The following is an 18214-nucleotide window of genomic DNA, read 5'->3' as shown; positions in this document are numbered from 1 at the left end:
CTCCATCTTCACGTGAGCTGCAGTCCACAGGATGACTGCGAAAAGTGAGTTTGAATTTACTTACATTTAATTTGCACCCGCACTGTGCCTGCTAAGCAGGTAGTTGTGTGACATGGCTGTCTGTCAATGCCAGCCTTTTTCCTCTCTCTCTGCTTTCCATTGATTCATTTTTAAACAATGAAATATTTCTTCTGTAACTAATGAAGGTAGGACAAATTCTTCTCTTGATTTTGCATACCTTAACCCCAGTATGCTGTATGTGTCTCTTTTTTGGGATTGCCAGCAGAGGTGAGGAAAATAAAATTAGATTTTTAGTTTTTACTTGAGTTCTTTTAGGGTATTTAAAACCATGATCCTAGGAAGCACATCCTGAAACTGCGTGTCCCTGCATCACTGAAGTGTCATGTAGTTGTGATCATCATTGCACTGAATTCCATGGTTTGTGTTTGACCCAGATATCTTTGCTGAATTGGGTTTTGAACTGTCCCGTCATGATGCTTTACTTTTAGTTGTGAATATGTCCATAAATTATTCTGTTTTGTTCCATAAATTGTTTGGTCTGGCCAGTCAGATGTGTTAATGTTCTACAGCTGGGAACATTTCTAGTTGAAAGTTGTTTTCAGCTGAAACAAGGTTATTTGGGTAATAGCTAAGACAGCTGAAGATGCCCTTGCTGTTTCTTACCTTTGAAATTAACAAGTTAGAAGAATATAACAGAAAATGCTAAGAAAGGGGAATACTTGAACGCTATATTGAATAATCCAGTCTCCTCATTTTTTTTCTTTCCAAATAAAGAACTCACTCCCAAAGCAAAGCAGCAGAGAAATTAGGTTAGATTTCTAATAACAAAAACTGCTGTGCAAAACCCTCCTTTGGGTACTGAAATATTATAGCATCAAATAAAATTTAAAAAAGCAGTATGCATTTGATGTCTTTGTGACTGTAAAACCCCTTCAAGGAGTTCTTTATATGAATGTGTCGCAGAAGAGCAGAATTCTGAGGGGACTGTGAGTGCACATGTGCTGGTTTTAGGTGTTAAGAAGATCTGTTGCATCTGTTTAATCAAATAGCTGCTGAATGAAAACTCTTTCTGAAAGTGCATGTGCAACAGCAGATGTCACTCCAGTTTTTAGTTGGGCCCAGAGAAGGATTTGCTTCACTCCAAGAATACCTCATGCATGGCATTATTGCTGAGGTTTAACATGGTGTGTTAAGGAATAGATGGAATGCATCGCAGAATGTCTGAGATTACCTGATGACTGCTGGGGTAAATAGCAGAGAAACGCCGTGTTTCTGGTCTGTCTCCATTTGGAGCTGAGTGTTTGGCGTGGCGTGGAACCAGTTTGTGAAGAGCTGTGGGCAGTGAGCAGCAGTATACATGCCTTATGCCTGGGGTGTGTTTAAGGCAGTGGGGTTCTCTGTTAACTGAGAACAATATGCAGTTGCATGGCTGAACTGATCTAAGAGTTTTAAGATTGTATTGGAATTAAGTATATTTCAGGCAAACTACAGCAAATAGTCTGGAGGAGCCCTTTGTTTCAGTGTTCATACTTTGGTCATAACAATTGCTAAATTTATACAAAATTCATGTAGGAGCCCAGAATGAAAGTTTCAAGTTTCTTGAAATAGTGCTGATTGAAGCAGGCACATCTTGTATGACTTTATATGTACTACGTGTTACAAAGTTTAGGCCAAAAATCTCATGGCAAGGTGGCAAAATAGGTTTCCTGAACACAGAAAGAAACATACGCATCCACAATCTTAAAAATGTGGTTTTGGTTGGGTTTGCACACTGGAAGGGGATCAAAAACCTCCCCTGCTACTGGCCCTAAAGACACTAGAGTAGAAAGCATGATTATTTCTATATCATAGGTTATTTCCAGTTGCTTAAAACTATGACTTGTGGGCATAAAGTCATCCTGAACTACCTCTGTCTGAATCTAGTACCTGTAGAGAAAGAAAAATAGTTGGTTTTACATCAGAGGAAGAGAAGAAAAAAAAAAGTTTATGATGTTAAAATGCATTTTAGGGGAAAAAGGAATAGTTGTACCTCTGCAAAAAAGCAGAGGTGAGTTTCCATTGCTGACAGATGTTTTGCTTGAAGCTTTGAGTAGTGAAAAGTGTTGCAGACATTTTTGTAACAGGTTAATACGAAATATCTTTTGAATGCATACCAGCCTTACAAGGATGACTTGCAATATTGGGAAATAGAGATTTATTTGCCATGATGCTTTGGTCATACCTAGCATTGCTGCAGGCTGCCAGGCAGGTGATATTAAAGGACTCAAAATAAAATACTTATCTATAACTTCAGATATAGAATATTTGCTAGCCTAAGTGGTGACTGGGTGTAGTGACTGGCAAAGCCAGCAGTAATTGTAAGGCACAAAATCAATTCCATAGCTGTAACAAATACAGTTTTAAAATCAGGCATGAAACACAGAGGAGAGTGGATTTGGAGCCACAGGCCAAGAGATTATTTCTCTATGGGTGGGAAGAAAACACTCAATTTTATCATAATTATGTAGTAAGGCTATCTGAATAGAGAATTAGATTGATGTTTTCAGGCAGTAAAAACACAGAGTTGTTTGGCAAGGGCAGCATGGTCTTAACTGTGTGTGTAGTAGAAACAATACCTGGACAAAAAATCAATTTATTGAATATATTAAGTTTGGACTTTATTGGGTAAAGATGGGCAAACTCTGTCCCACATGCTTGTCACTTGTGATCATTAATGTTTAATCAAGAATTTCCAAATTCCTAGCCAGACGTGCTCTCAGTAGTCACAGGAGCAAAAGATTGTCCCTGCCTGGGGCTCTGGCTATGGGGGAAGTTCCAGCTGAACAAGATGTTTCTCTCTGTTAGGGACAAGTCACATAGCTGAGAACTTGTGCCATAATGGAACACCCAGGAGCAGAAACGCTGTGCTTCAGCCTCTTCCTGGCAGAATCCTCAGGGACACGTTGGTAATGAACAGAGTTGATGAAATTACCTCCGCAGCAGGTTCTTGGTGTGATGAATTTGAAGGGCTGCGTGGTTCTGGGGGTTGTCAGAGCGAGGCAGGCCGTGCTCTGCCTGCCCGCCTCGAATGGAGAAGCTGGAGATGCCGTATGGGAAGTGCCTGTCTTGCAAGAGCTCCAGGCAGATGGTGAGAGTGGGATCTGCTGCCTTCCAGAGCCCGCACAGGCACTCACTGGTTTCTTTTGGCCTTGAACAGTGTGCCAGGAGGTTGTTGTCATAGTGCTGGGTACTCAGCTTCGCTTGGAGGAGCTGGAGTTGATGAAATGCTGTCCTTTTCAGAGAATACTGTGCTTGTTTTTATTGTGATTGTTTGTGTTAAGCTTTTTTTTTGCCTCTTCTTCTTGAAATGGTGGGATTGCAGTGACTCATAAGGTAAGAAAACATGAGAATCTGATTTTATTCCAATTTTAAAACATTGAATATTCAAAATTTGGGCCAGATCCTAGACGTGTCTCTTTCTTTTTGGTTCTGGGATATGAAAAGGTATCATTTCCCCATAACCATGTTGAAAAATTGGTCTGTTTCTCAACACTGTTTGACTACAGGAAGAACTCAGTAAGATACAGACCAAAAGGACCATTTTCTGTGCCCTCAAAAGTGATGATGAGACACAAAGTAAGCACACTCTCAGCTGAGGTACAATTATCTTCATTCTCTACAGTGGCCTTTTAAGTGCTGAGGGAAGAACAGCAAGAACTCTCCTGGACAGCTCTTGTAGCTTCTAGCAATCAGCAGTTTAGGGACTTCTAGGTCAGGCTGCATCTGGATTGTCAGTTTTAATGGGCACTCAGAGGGTGATTTCTCAGTAATGCCTAAATGTGGGCTTCTTTAGGTTTGTCTTTATTTGGAGGAAATAAACTCTGGCTCAGAAGAAAAGAAGAGGACAAAACAAATGTGCTGAAGTGAGATTTCAGATCATGAAGGAGCATGTCTAGGGCTGAGCCTTTTTGTGTGAGTTTTAAGAGCAGTGCCTAAAAGCCATGGTGAAATACTGACGTGGCAGGATGAGATCCAAAAGTGTTTGTATGGACTGTGAGCCCCTGGGCCACGCTTCCGTGACAGAGTTTCAGTCTCTGTTTTGCTCAGAACAACATGAGATCATGGAGGTCACTTTTATCTGTGTTGGGGACAGAGCAGAGGGCTGTGCTAGAGAGCCAGAGAGACTGATTGCATGAAAGCAGGGAAAGAAAGATGTGCCTGTCACGTTCTTGAGTTCTTTAGGTGTCCGTGTTTTGCCCTCTCAGGCTCAATGCCATTTCTTCTAGAGCTCCCAGCATCAGATGGTAAGTCATAATACAAATTATTTAAGAATAAAAAAGAGATTTACAGTTGAAGTTACCCAGGGCACTTCCTTCGTGTGGATGTGCTCCAGACTGGGGTTATTCTGCAATAGCAAATATTTAAAGCCATTTATGTTGCTGATGTGTAGATGGTCCCATTGCTCAGAGTGAACCAATGCAGTGAGTTGTTACAAGCATGCAGAACACAGATTAAAAAATACAACTGCCAAGTGCAGCACAGGCTGGGCAAACCTGTGATGGAGTAGTGACCTCTGTGGCAGGAGCAGCCTTGAGTCATTCTTAATGGGAGTGCCAGTGATAAGAGACTACTACCTGAGCCTTTTGAGAGGAAGACAGACGTATTTATTTCTGGGTTTTATTTAAAAAAAGGAAATTAAACAAATTCTTCAGTTGAAACTGGCTGCATATAAAAGGACAGGGGCCCAGTGAGGCTCACTCAAATAATCCCTACAACAGAGCAAGGGTAGGGAGATGTGGCTTCCCAGTGGGTTGGAAGAGGAAACCTAATTTAGGATGCTGTAGGTCACACCTTAGGTAGGAAGAGGTGGTATTTGATCTTTTGTCTCTTGAGTCCTAAACTCACATCTTGCCTACAGAGGGCCTGAATTTTTCTACTTTACATCCACGTCCTTATGAATTAAAGAGTGTTTGTTTGATCTGGGTGTTTGGGATTTGGCAGCTTTATATCATAGTTCTCCCATACCTGTGTGTGAAGTTAATACTGAAGTCCACGCTGCATTAAAGGTTGAAACCTTTGAGATGCCCATGATATCGAGGATGAGAGATCCTATTCTTCTAGACTTAGCTTCTTTTGCAAATTGTTAGACTAGGGAACCATTAGAGAGAAAATCTGTGCCTTTTGCTGAATTTATGCCTGGAGAAACTATGCAAATCAAAGAAAAGATTTGCTGCTCTGCTTTTCTTCCCTCTGCTATTTGTGTCCTTTAGCACGTCTGTCAGCTGCAGATGGGCAATAAGTGAAGGACAGAGAAAGTGGCAGGTGTTCGATCCTTCCAAACCCTATCTAGTTTTAGTAGAATAAATTTAAAAAAAGAAAAAAATGAAGAATTTGGTTGCTATGATAAAGCGAAGTCATCAATTACTCTGCCTTGCTGCAATGCTGTCATGGGATTGCAGGCAGATGCTGTGGTAAGGCAAGCACCTCAGTCCCAATCGTTCAGTTTAATTTGCACAAAGTGCGTGTAAAATTTGGAATGTTGGTAAAATTGGGTTGCAAATGTATGTTTAACATTTCTCGTGGTACTGCACATACCCATTTCCAGAGCAGCTTAGGCCTTAGCAGTGTTTCTCCCTTAATCCCAATGCACCAGTGAAACACTTCAGTATTGCTTATATTGGTAATATTAAATGTACAGAACATGGCTGTTGAACTTGGGTTCTCTAAATATTTTAGTTCTGGCTGGTGGGTGGGAATAGTGAGACCAAAGAGGTCAGCACCCCCAGTGCTCTGGCCTGTCCCTGTGCTTTCATTGCTGAGCTCCAACAGTTTAACGCACAGCCCTTTAATGCACTAAAACCATACTGAGCTATGAACTGGGGGTTTCAGTAGCTAATCTGTAGATGTTTCAGTCCATTGTGTAGTGGGTGTGAGTCAGCTGTTCAACAGATGTCGCTGAGCCATTTTCCATGCCAGCAGTCAACTAGTGAGATGGAGGAGAGGCTATCTTCTTTGGAATAAACAATTCTGTTCTCAGTGAGCTTTTTTGCTTTGCTGGTTTGTTTTGGCCAAGGACTGTTTTTGGAAAAGAAGAGCCAGAGCAGTATAAAGTTGGTTTAAGCAAACCATAATGACACTGTAATATTTAGTGTTAATATTCAGCCGTTGGCTGTCTGTGTGGCACACAGTGCTCCAAGGAAGATCTAGCCTGGATAAACAAGGGAGGTAAAGCTGGAGAGCTTTTCTTACTGAAAGCTGTTTATTTGGAGCTCTATTTATAACTGTTTTCTTTAATAAATACCTCTCTTTAGGAGGTACTGTTATGCCATATGTTTCAACAAATCTCAAGCAAGTCCTGATGGATGAAAAACATTTTATGAAATGCCTGGTCTGTTGGGGTTTTGCCTGGAAAGGTAAAAGTAATATAAGAAGTCATGCACAGTGTATCCAGATGTTCTTCCAAGATCTACCCAAAAAGCATGGATTTCTGATAGTTTTAAAAGCAGAGAAGATAGAAATCCACTGCATTGGTCAGTCCAGTATGAATGCAAATAGCTCTTTCCATATTGACAGTGTGGGATAAGTTCCATCTTTTTTTTCCTAAGGTCAGGTGAATCTGCCGCTTTTGGATGGTAGGTGCTATTTCTTTCACTCAAAGTTTTGTATCGAGGACAGGTTGGATGGGACTCTGAGCATCCTGGTTTAGTGGAAGATGGCTCTACCCATGGCAGGGGAGATGGAATCAGATGGTCTTTGAGGTCCCTTCCAACCCAAAGTATTCTGTGAGTGTTCAATGCTTCTGTCATATGCAGGACAATAATTCAGCCTTGGAGCAGTGCCATATAACATGCAGCATCCGACTACTCCTGGCTCAAGCAAATCAGAAAATAGAATCAGGTTGGAGGGGCCTTAAAGCTCATCTGCTTCCAAGCCCCCTGCTGTGGGCAGGCAGGGATGCCACCCACTAGATTGCCCAAGAACCCCGTCCAACTTGGTCTTGAATGTTTTCAGGGATGGGGCACATCCACAGCTTTTTCTAGGCAGCCTGTTCCAGTGTCTCACTACAACAGTAACACATTTCTTCCTAACATCTAATCTAAACCTATTTTCTGTCGTTTGGAAGCTATTCCTCCTTGTCCTATCACTCCATGTCCTTGTCAAAAGTCCCTTTCCAGCTGTCTTGTAGTTGCCCTAGAGGTACTGAAATGCCACTGTAAGGTCTGCTCGGAGCCTTCTCCAGTCTGGACAGCAGCCCTCCCCATGTAACCCATCGTCTGTTCTCCGCTTTAAAATGTGTGTTTCTATAATTCCTCGCTTCAATAGGTGCTTGTTACCATGGTTCAACACTTCTGTATTTGCATGCTGATCACAAAGGCAATAGCTGGTCCCAGACTCTGAGTCGTCTCACGTTGAGTCATTTTGACCTCCTGTATTTCGCAGGTAAGGTGCCTGTGACCTTACAGCCAAAGGGACACAATCTCCAGAAGGCTCCAGCCATTATCTTTGTAAAAGAAACAGCAGCATTCAGATACCTGCACTCCTCGCAGACTGGTTCAAAGCAAAAACCACCAGTCATCTCTGACAGTCATCCCGTGGTAGGCTGGTGGTTTTCTAACTGCTTCACACCCACTCACAGCTCCCTGGTGCTGTGACTCAGCTGCAGGAATGCTTCTGTGCCTGGCCTAGAGCTACACGTGTCACTGTGCTGTTGTCAGTCCTCATCCAGGCAGTGCTCTTGCTGCTGATAGATTTTGGTTCCTTGGTGTGGCCTCTGAGCAGGGCGAGCCAAGGGAGCTCTGCACAGGCTCCTGCTTGTCCTGAGCCTTCTGTGAAAGGGAAGGTGTTGGCTCTTTAGTCCTTGCTGAGCTTCCTGTGTGCTCCAGCCTCTCTGCTGCCTGACAGGCTGTCCATACTGGTTTTTCTCTGGTCCCTTGTAGCTAGCAGAGCCAGAAACTCATAGTTTCCTCTGGAAAAAATAAGCACTCTGATTCTCCAGTTTCTTGCATGTTTTATCTGCGTGCACTTCTCCTCTGCCAGCGGTGCTGGGGTATCACTGTAGCTGATCCTGTGCTTGGGTGTCTTTGGTGTTTTCTGTATCAGTGTATTGTGTCAGCAGAATTTCATTGGAAAAAGAAGAAAAGTGTCTTTGTATTTTTCCTGGATAGTTTGTTCCATCAGCTTTGTTAGTTGAATATGGGAATCTTGAGGGCAGAAATGACAAAAGTTAACTATTCAATATGCTCTCAGAATTCAATGCCATAGTCAATAACCTGCTTGCTAAAAGAAAAAAATCTGGGTAAAAAAAAATATTTTTTTGCTCAAGTGTTCTTGTAATAAAAACATGGGAGTTTTGCACAAAGAAGACAATAAAGTAAAACAAAATAGCAAAGTCCTTTTTGTTGCTGTTATTTTAGTAGCACAGGGCAAATGAATGTTTAACATGAAAGAAAATATAGATAAGATTAAAGTAATCATTAACTAAACCAGCTTCACTGCAGGAACTTGATTGGATCCATTTGAGACTACTGCATTGTGAAATCTGCCTCTTCAGATTGTGTGCCTGGTTAAAATACAGTGAAGCACTACTCCATCACCCAAGGATATGAAGAAAGTAGGATTACTGCAGGGGTTTTGAGGAAAAGATCTGGTGCTCTGTAATTTGAGTGTTTAGACACTTCGAGTGGGCTCATTAAATTAAAGGTTGCTTAATAAGAAAGAGCATTAAGTGGCTGCCTAAAATTACTATATAGCAGTTACAAGGATTTTTAAGGAATATATTCTAGAGGTGTATTTGAAGGTAATGGAAAGTTTTGGTATAATACTGTTTAAAATTCAGGTGAGAAACTTGTGAGAAACTTCACATCAGCCAAATGCATTCTGGGAAGTCATCCGCTGCAGTGACCTTCCCATTTTTTGTTTTTATTTTGCTTTCATATATGTGCTTGTATAAAAATATACATAAATATTTTGGTTCGTTTTTTGTTTTTTTACACGGAGCTCTAGTCAAGAGAATCAGTGATCAGAAAATGTTAATCTTTGGATGAATACAAATCATGTCTACAGCGGAGAATCGAATTTGTTAATCTGCTCAAAAATGTGATGTTTTTGACATATTTGGATCATAAATAAGGTCTTCCTTGTGTGCTTGTGCAGCTAATAGAATTATCGAAAGGATATTGTAGGTACAACAAAGCGTAAATGCAGGCATCACACAGCAAGAAACTTGTCCTGAATTTCTAGTTTTCAGATAATCCGTAACCTTAGTTGCTAAAATACACATATATTCATGCCTATTTCCTGATCTTGAGTGTCCTCTGGGTTACTGGAGTGTGCATAAAGAGTCACAAGCGGTTGCACCTTTTGATGGCAGTTTTAGTGCATATCTTTTTTGTGTATTCCTTATAAACCATGGTGCAAATTTCCGTTCTTTTTGCCTAGAAGGTCTCGAGTGTTCCTTTACTGCAGTGTTAAATAATCAGGTGTAATGATTTAACTTCACAGATACACAGAATTTATGAATTCTGGTTTGAAGCAGTGGAAATAGGCATACCTATACTCCTGAAAAAATCCCATGAGCTTGGCTTCTTCCTGCAGTTACAGACACATGGAGTCCCAGTTTCAGTTTAAAAATTAAAAAAAACCAAGTAAGTGTACTGATTGCAATGCAGAGAAGCTTGAAAAGATGAATCTGATAGTTTCCAAGCAGGCAACAACCTACTGTGACTATAAAAACAGTGCTTCGGTCTGCCTTATTATGAAGTGGGTGCACTGGAGTGGGGTTAAAGGTCTGGTGTGACTATGATTGGTTTTAAAGCTGTGGTTAGATTTGTGCGTGCTGGGGGACTCCGGTGGGGAAAGCACAATGAGTTTTGTCCTAACGAGGCATTAGAAGCACATCTTTCCCCCTGATGTGTGAAGTGAGACCCAGCACTGCTGTATCTATTTGTGCTCCAGCTGCTCTGGGGTTTTCAATTATTTTTTATTTTTTCCACTTCACACTTTCCAACCTTGCCGTGTCCATTGCAGCTTGAGGGATTGGACAAAATGCTTTCTTCCTCCCTGTGGGCAGTGAGTCCAGTTCTTGCTGGAAGCGTGAGCCATAGGAAGCCTGTGGAACAGGCTGTTCTCCTCCACTGTGGTGTTACATAAATAACACCGGGCTCCTGAGACCTCTGCCATCTCTGCAGTGAGGGGGCCAGCGGTCTGATGCGCAGCCAGAGCAGGAGCGGGCTTGTGTATGGGGGCGGCCGAGGACCCTGCTGCTCTGCAGGGGATGGCACGTGCCATTGTTACCCTGATGCTGTCAGATGAGATCTCTGGTTTTGTTAGGGCCTCAGCAATAACAGGCACATCACCTTTCACATTTTCTTCTGGACACGAGGAGATTAAAAACAGAATGAGGAAGAAAAGGAGCCAGATCTCAGTAGCTATCCACTGTTAATCTTTGCTGCTTTTCCACATCATCTCTGTGGGAGAAGGAAAAACACAGGTACTCAAATCTGCATTGGGTTTTATGTCTCCTTTTTCTTTTGAGGGAGAAGTTGCTAGCTGTTGAAGGCAAAAATGGGTCATGTAGCTGCTGCATCTTAAAAATAAAATCTTTGGCAGACTTCCCTGCCTGCAACATAGTGCACTGAATTTCAATGAAAATCACCCAAATGCACAGAGCTCATGGGCAGCTCCAAATTCTGCAATAGAAAACGCTGCAGCGCACATTTCCAGGCAACTTCCGTGCCATTTGATTTGCTTGTTCATAAATCTTTTTTTAATCAAAGTACTATTATTTTTTGCAGACAAATATCTCGGTTCTGAACTAAGCAGCATTCATAATACTATTTCATCTTCCATGCTCATACAGGGGATGCTGGTTTGTTTGAAAATATAAAATACATTTTTCTGAAAGCTGCCTATTTGAAAGGCAAAAACCAAATCCAAAACCTAGGGTTTAGAAGGAGCAGAAAATCTTTATTGTCACAATTTATTGATACAGGCAGCTATGAAGTCATTGTCTTGCTCAGACTGTTGAACATTTTCCTTTGGGTTTTTTTTCTTTTTTTGCAGTGCTAGTGTCAAAATTGTCAAAGATGTGTGGTAGCAATGTAGTATTATTGGATTATTGGCTGCTCAGCAGCTGCTGTGTTGACGCTGGCATTCTTTTCCATGCTAGTTGGAAGCATTAGTTTGTTACTGCCACATTACACTTCTAACATAGCACGTGCAAAGTAGTGGGTATAAACTTACTGCAAAGCTTGTGTGATCATGTCTAAACCGTCAGCTGGACTGGGATGAAATCTCCAGTGCTTCTCTTGGATATCTCTATTAACATGAAGTGCAATGGAACAAAGAAAGCATTTGTTTAAATTCTGTATTCTTCTGAACAGCCTCAGGTTTTTTGGCTGTTTTTCCTTCACAAACTGATCTTATCCAGAAGATTTGCAGTAGCAGTAAATTGTATAATCCCAAAGAATAGAATGTGTGCACATGGCTGGCAGTGGAGTCTCTGTACCTCTTCTAGTGATTGAATATAAGTGCTGAAAGGGCAGGTAGAAGTTTGGTTCTGGTGTGATCAATAAATGGATTCCCTAGTGGAGGGTGCATATCCTTCCACAGGGAGGAATCTCTCCAGAAAGGCTAAAACGGTTTCAGTACGTTCCCCTAAAGCCCTGCCACTTGTGTCTGGCAAACACACAGCAAGTTCTCACTTTCCCTGTCACTGGATAGTGCAGGAGCCTCACAGAAGATGGGGATGGAGGTGGGTGTGTGTCTTCTTTCCTCTGACAGTCCATTACCATATGATCAGTTCTGTGTCTCAGCCTAAACCTAGGCAGGGGCAGGCCTAAAGTACAAAGCTTTACAAGAACTGGCGCCTGTGCTTTGGCAGGATCGTTTATGAGATTGCTCAGGAATGAAAGTCTTGGTAGTGGTCAGCAACTGGGGAGGTCTCTGTGACCAGTCCATCTACCAAAACAGATAGCAGAAGGAAAAAGGTCTTCTCTGAATGCTCAAATCACATGATTTTATCAGTCTGTATAGAGTATCCATCTGTGTTTGCCATTCTACCAAGTCAGTGCAGTCAAATTATTTTATTGTATATTTTTACATCAATTAGCCCTTTCTCGTGTGAAGTTTGCCTGTGGGAAGAAATGTCTGATATCACTGGGCTGTGGGTCTTATTTTCCAAAATTAGCATGTTCGTGTGTATTACCTAAAGGGGATGTTGACCACATTTCAATCTAAATTAATCTCATTTATGTTTGTTTTGAAAGTGTTAGATGTCCTATCTTTCCTTCTTCCCAGTGGTTAATTTTCCCATATTTGTCCTTGCTGGCTTGTGACTGTCTCTGTGCTAGCTGTTTAATTGGCAGGTGGGTTCATTTAAGTTGATAGAGAACTGAACTCTGAAGGGAAGCATGTTATCAAAATGCAGAGGCTAATCCTATTAGGTGAAAGCGTTTTTGTTTAAATGGAAAATGATTAGACTGTATCTTCAGTATCTCTTCAGGGGTGGCTGTAGCTGATTGCTGTTCCTGGAGGCTCATATGGTGTTTCCTGAGTTGTGTGACTGTCAATGGAGAGGCAGAGGAAAAATGGGTTCCCCTGATTTTAAGTGAGGAACCCCGTCTTGCTTCCCATGCTGGAGTCACTGAGTTGTGTTGTTTTTAAATGCCACTGCAAAAGCAGCAGGACACAGTGCATGTTGGGAAATATATGAAATCCCCAGTTTTTTATCCTTCCCTAACTGAATCCACTCTGTTTTATTCCTGGCTGTGCCTGCAGCTGAAGTCATGTGGCCGTACATCTGCTTTACACTAACAGGCCCATTTTACATAATTCATTATGTGCAACCACAATGCCCGCTGCTAATCCGGGCTAATCCAGCACTCTCCTGAAGAGCTGCACTAACAAGTGTTCTTCAGCCTTTCCAGCTCAGCCCTGGACAGCTCTGGGTCCACCAGACACAGCCCGGAGCTCACAGGAGGTCAGGCTGGGGAGTGCAGAGCCACCAGTGCCCATCCCTGCCTGGTGTCTGCTGGGAGCCCTGGGCATGCTCCTCGTCCCTCTGTCAGGGCAGGCTGCAGCAGCTGAAGGAGATGAGGTGCCTGGGAGAGCTGGCACTGACAGCCAAGAGCTGATGTGCCAAGACAGGCAGAGCCCCTGCTCTGCATCCGTGACTTCTGAGATAAATCCTGACGAACACGTGTCTGGGGGAGTGCAGGCTGACGTGCCTGCTGCGTCCTTGTGTCCCTGCACGGACAAATCCAAGGTCTATCCAGAGCTCCTGCTTGTTCTCCTGATTGCAGTAATTCCTGCAAATTGGAAATGCATAGGTTAGGGGCAGGGGGTGAGAGGTGGGGGGATTTTTGTTTGCTTTGTGAGGTTTCTTCATACCTGTGCTGTCAGGAGATGCCTCCTGGCATCTGGACCAAGGGCGCTCTCCTGAGAGGCAGTGCACACCTGAACACCTGCTCCTGAAGCTGAGGGCTCAGCTGTACTCCCACAGTAACTCTTGAATTTCCAGCTGCAGCTCCAGAGACTCTTCTTTCACTGTTACAGGCAGGTCTTAGCACCTCTTCCTTGAAAATTACAGACTTGAATGTGTTTTCTCTCCTAATTTACCTAAGTCCTTATTCCTGACTAAATTCTTCTTTTCTTCCTGTCCCTATTTTCCTGATATAGACTACGTCCTGGCCCTGCCTGACAAAAAAAAACAAACAGAAAAAAGCCTTCTAACTTTTCTGTTTTGGCAAGTACAGATCCTTCAGATGTTTTAGATCTGACTTTTGCCTTGAGACTGCTCTGATGGAGATGGTGGTGCTGTGAGGGCAGTGAGGCACTGGAACATTTTGCCCAGTGAGGCTGTGGATGCCCTGTCCCTGGAAGTATTGAAGGCTGCATGGGGCTCTCAACACCTTGGAAGGTGTCCCTGCCCATGGCAGGAAAGTTGGAATGAGATGATTTTAAGGCCTCTTCCAACCCAAACCAATCTGTGATCTTACGTCTCCAGAGTCAAGAGAGCACAGCCTGGCTTAAAGCTATGCCATGGATCAGGATGTGCAGAAGCAATCCCTGCCCTACACTATCTGCTGTCAGGAGCAGCTCCGGGTCCATTTAGGGCACTTGGGAATAGGATTTGACCCAGAGCCATACGGACCTCCAGAAGGTGTTCCTTGTCCAGGCACCAAAGTTCCTTGGAGCAAAACTAGATGGAATATCCCTCAGTAATTTCTCAGTGTTGCTGCTCGTTACCCATCCATCCACAACCCGTCCATCTGGTTGTGATGTGCTGCAGCATGTGGGGCTCAACATCAGGACATCAATGCCATCATTGGCAGCCAGAGACTCTGGGCTGTATTCAAACCCTTTCTGCCACTTAAAATACACCGGTTTTATTGGGGACGCTTGAGACGGGGAGGGATATTTTTCTCTCTTCTGAAGTATTTGTTCAAAGAGCAGCAACAACAAACAACCCAAGCCACAAGCTGTGGAATCATGACTTCATCTCCTCGGCTCTCTCCACGCTGTGCTGGGCAGAGGAGCAGCGGAGGCATTTGCAGATGCACAAATAGACTTTTGGGACTTCTCCCTGCGGGAAACCATCGCTTCACAGAGGAATGATTTAAACAGCTGTAGTTTGTCTTGACAGCATATTTTCTTTACTCTGAGCTGCAAAACAACTTCTTTGCTGAAGTTACTCTCAGCTGTACAAATCAGATTCTGCAGTATATGCCTTTGCAGGTGTTGGCTCTTTCTTGAAAGAGATGGAGATTATTAAAAAATGGAGGGATGCTGTGAAGAAGAAAATATTTTTTCCTGCCCAAAATTCCAAAATTTGAGTTTAAAAAACAAATTAATTCACCTAGAAACTGAGATCGAATTTACAGGGGCAAAAACTCCCCAACAGTGTGTGATCCAGAAACGCTGCTTTTTTGTAGCATGGAAGTTGCTGTCCAGGCCTTTTTGGCACATATAGTGGATTTGGGAATTTGTTGGGCTCCTGGTTTTGGAAGGAGTTTGTTTGGTTGATATTGGTGGGTTTTTGCTCAGTTGGTTTCTTGTTTTTATTCCCCATTCCCCATTCTTTCATCACCACTGCATTCCCATACTCTGTTTCCCCCCTTTTCTTCCTGAGGATAAGTTGGTTTTTTATCCCACAGTACTTCCTAGTACTAATGACTGCATCAACACAGCGTTAAATCCCCTGTCAACACTGAAATTCAGCTCAGACAAAAGAACAAGAACCAGGGTGGTACTTTCAAGTTTTGAAATTACTCGACTTTGTTTCAGGCTCATCTAAATAAACTGTTGGTTTTGGGTTTTGTTTGTTTTTACAGAACAATGAAAATTCTTTGTGGAGAAATACTTCTTCCAAGAAGAAAAATAGCTCAAAGGAATTAATTCCTTTAATGTAAAAATAGATTTAATGTGGCTGGTCATTCAAGTAAGTAGAAAGAGACTTTATAGAAAGTACCACCTATGGCAGGGGTATATAAATATCTACAAGGATATCAAGGATATTCTGTAAGAGATATCAAGGATATTCTGTAAGAGATGGGCCAGACTCAAAGACTATACCAAACCCAAGAGATTTGGAGTTCTTGTGTTGTCACTTCAGTATTCAATTCAGGCTGAAGTTCTGCCAGCAACGTCTCAGTGAAAAGATGGACAGAGCTTGGGTTAGAGAGCTGTCCCTTCCTCACCTGGCCTTCTGCCTTTTATTTTTTGCCTTGCCTCAATCATTACCATTCCCAGGTTTGTGTAACTCACTGGCAGCCAGTCACTGTCCTTGAGTATCTATCAACCACTTGTGCATTTCCATCTTATTTCATTCTTGTAACCTGCGTGATGCACTGACTTTGTGTGCTTTGGGAATCACAACTTCATAAAAAGCTGATTGTATCACAGTGTTATACAACACTCTAAGTGGATTCCTAATCCTAGAGAGTTTTCCCAGGACAGTGACAGTTATTCAGAATTTTTGTTTGAAAAGATGCTGGTGTGGACCTTCACCTTCTTTGCTTTTCAGATTAATTTTGCTGTTACCTGGACACTGCATTGACTGAAGTCATGTGTCCATGTGTCGTAGTTAGTGGATTGAGTAATCTAATTTCTGCTTCAAAACTGGAATTTCAAATTTAATATTGAAACTACCTAGTTTGCTGTGCTGGCTTAGTTTTGAATACTTGCCCAGCAGTCCCTGTGAGAAGACTTGGGAAGCAGAGAACAAACATTCTGCTTAGCCCTCTGTCACAACTACACAAAACCCATAAAATCTCTATTATCGTCACCCTCACCTTACACTTGGTGTACATTAAAAGATTCTCTGTATTTCAAAGTACTTATGGAAATAATTTTGCAGTTGTGTTCAGGTGGTTCCTACGCCTCATGGTATTCACAGCTTCAGGAGTTTATCTTAGGCAAGACCTTTAGAACTGAGCATTTCCAGGAAGTGCTTTACAGGGACCAGCAAGAGACAGAGTGCACTTCAAATATTTTACAGTGGCTGAAATCCCACTCATCATTTCTCAGGTTTTCCTCACTGTTTTATCAGACTGGAACTCCAAATGACTAACAGCAAGCTTGCTTGTTTTGGACAGTTAAATAAGGGATGCAAATCAAAGCTGGTACACAGCAATGATATAGTGTTATCTATGTCACTCCTTCAATAATGAGCTCAGTTCTCAGCAGCCATTCTCACTTCTAAAGCTCTGCAGAAACACTCTCTGTGTGTGTTTGACCATAAATAGCGGGTGGAGTTTGTTTGGCGTAGGATGACTTGTATCACTGCAAAGTCTCGAGGCAGCCATGAAAAAAGAACTGTGTTCACTCAGGCTTCTGCCCCGTCAACACGTTCGCCAGCCAGACTCAACTAAGATGAACCTTTATGGTTAAGAGATGGCTGAAAGAAGCTATTCCTGTGCCACTTCAGTTTCTCCCTCTGACGCAGGCACGTTGACTCGTCAGCAGACGTGCCCACGCACTGTTCCTTCAGCCCAGCTGCACCTTTGCCCCTTCCTGCTCGGGCTGAAGCTCGTGGGGCAGCAAGGGGCTGTACCTGCCCGTAGCAGGGGGTGCTGGCCCCAGGAGCAGCCTGGGGGCACTGCTGTGGCACAGGCACTGCTGTGCAGAGCATTTGATGGGCAGGGAGAACATCTGGCTGGCACCTCGTGCGTAACATGTCAGGCCCTTCCCTGCAATAAACTGCTACTGACTGGAATTGAATTAAGGCTTTTTAGTTCTCCTGTTTCTCTTTAAACAGGAATATTTTAAAGGAAGTTAGAAGCAGATATTTTGAATCGGTTACTGAGATACTTTGGTAGAGTTTTCTCCCTCCCCCAGATTGCATTTCTTGGTTTATTTTTTACTGTTGAGCATAATCAGAAGTAATTAGAGAATTAGGTCATAATACGGTAATCTGCAATCTATAGGTTTCTGACTCAGTATCAATGGAGACCCTGATCTTACTCAAGTCTTTGCTCACTAAAGTAAGTGTCCATGACCTTCTAGTGGGCAGTGTCCCGGTCCATGGCAGGGGATTGGAGCTAGATGATATTTAAGGCCCTTTCCAACCCAAAGCATTCTGTGATTCCGTGTTCACAGGTCTCTGCTATGCAGTCCCTGCTGTTTGCTCCCTGTGCCTTTAAACGATGTCACTGCAAAGCAGAAGGATGTCACAGGGCTGTGCCTTGTATTCCCTCTGCGTCCTTGCAGCCACAGCAGCCACTCTGCTTTGCACCGTGGGTTTTACTGCGTCCATTTTCAGCTTGGATTGCTCCTCCTCTGCACCCTCCTCCAGCCCCAGCCCCTTCCTCTTCTGCAGCTGTCTGACTTACCAGTGCTTCTGGTGGGTGTTTAGGGCTTTAAAACTTAATTATACATTAGTTGGAGGGCAAATAGACTTTCTTTTTAACCTCAAGGTCGAGAAAGTCAATGAATATGGGTTGACTTCTGAGGGCAAGGCTGTAGGGATTGCCTGAAAAAAGTAGCAGTTCATTAAATTTTATGTTCCTGATTAATTTCTCCTCATATTCTAATTTAATCCAAGAAACAGAAATGTGAGGTAGGCACAGAATATATGGTTTAAGATAAAGGGCTAATGCTAAGTGTCGGAATTATAGCTTCTGTTTCTTCAAAATTAACTTATTAGCATGTGTTTTCATGGAGTTTATAAACTGGCTCTAAAGCAACCCAGGCTTTTGGGGTCCTGTCATCAGCT

Source organism: Motacilla alba, chromosome 3, assembly GCF_015832195.1.
Source record: "Motacilla alba alba isolate MOTALB_02 chromosome 3, Motacilla_alba_V1.0_pri, whole genome shotgun sequence".
NCBI lineage: Eukaryota > Metazoa > Chordata > Aves > Passeriformes > Motacillidae > Motacilla > Motacilla alba.
Note: the sequence above shows the minus strand (reverse complement) of the source record.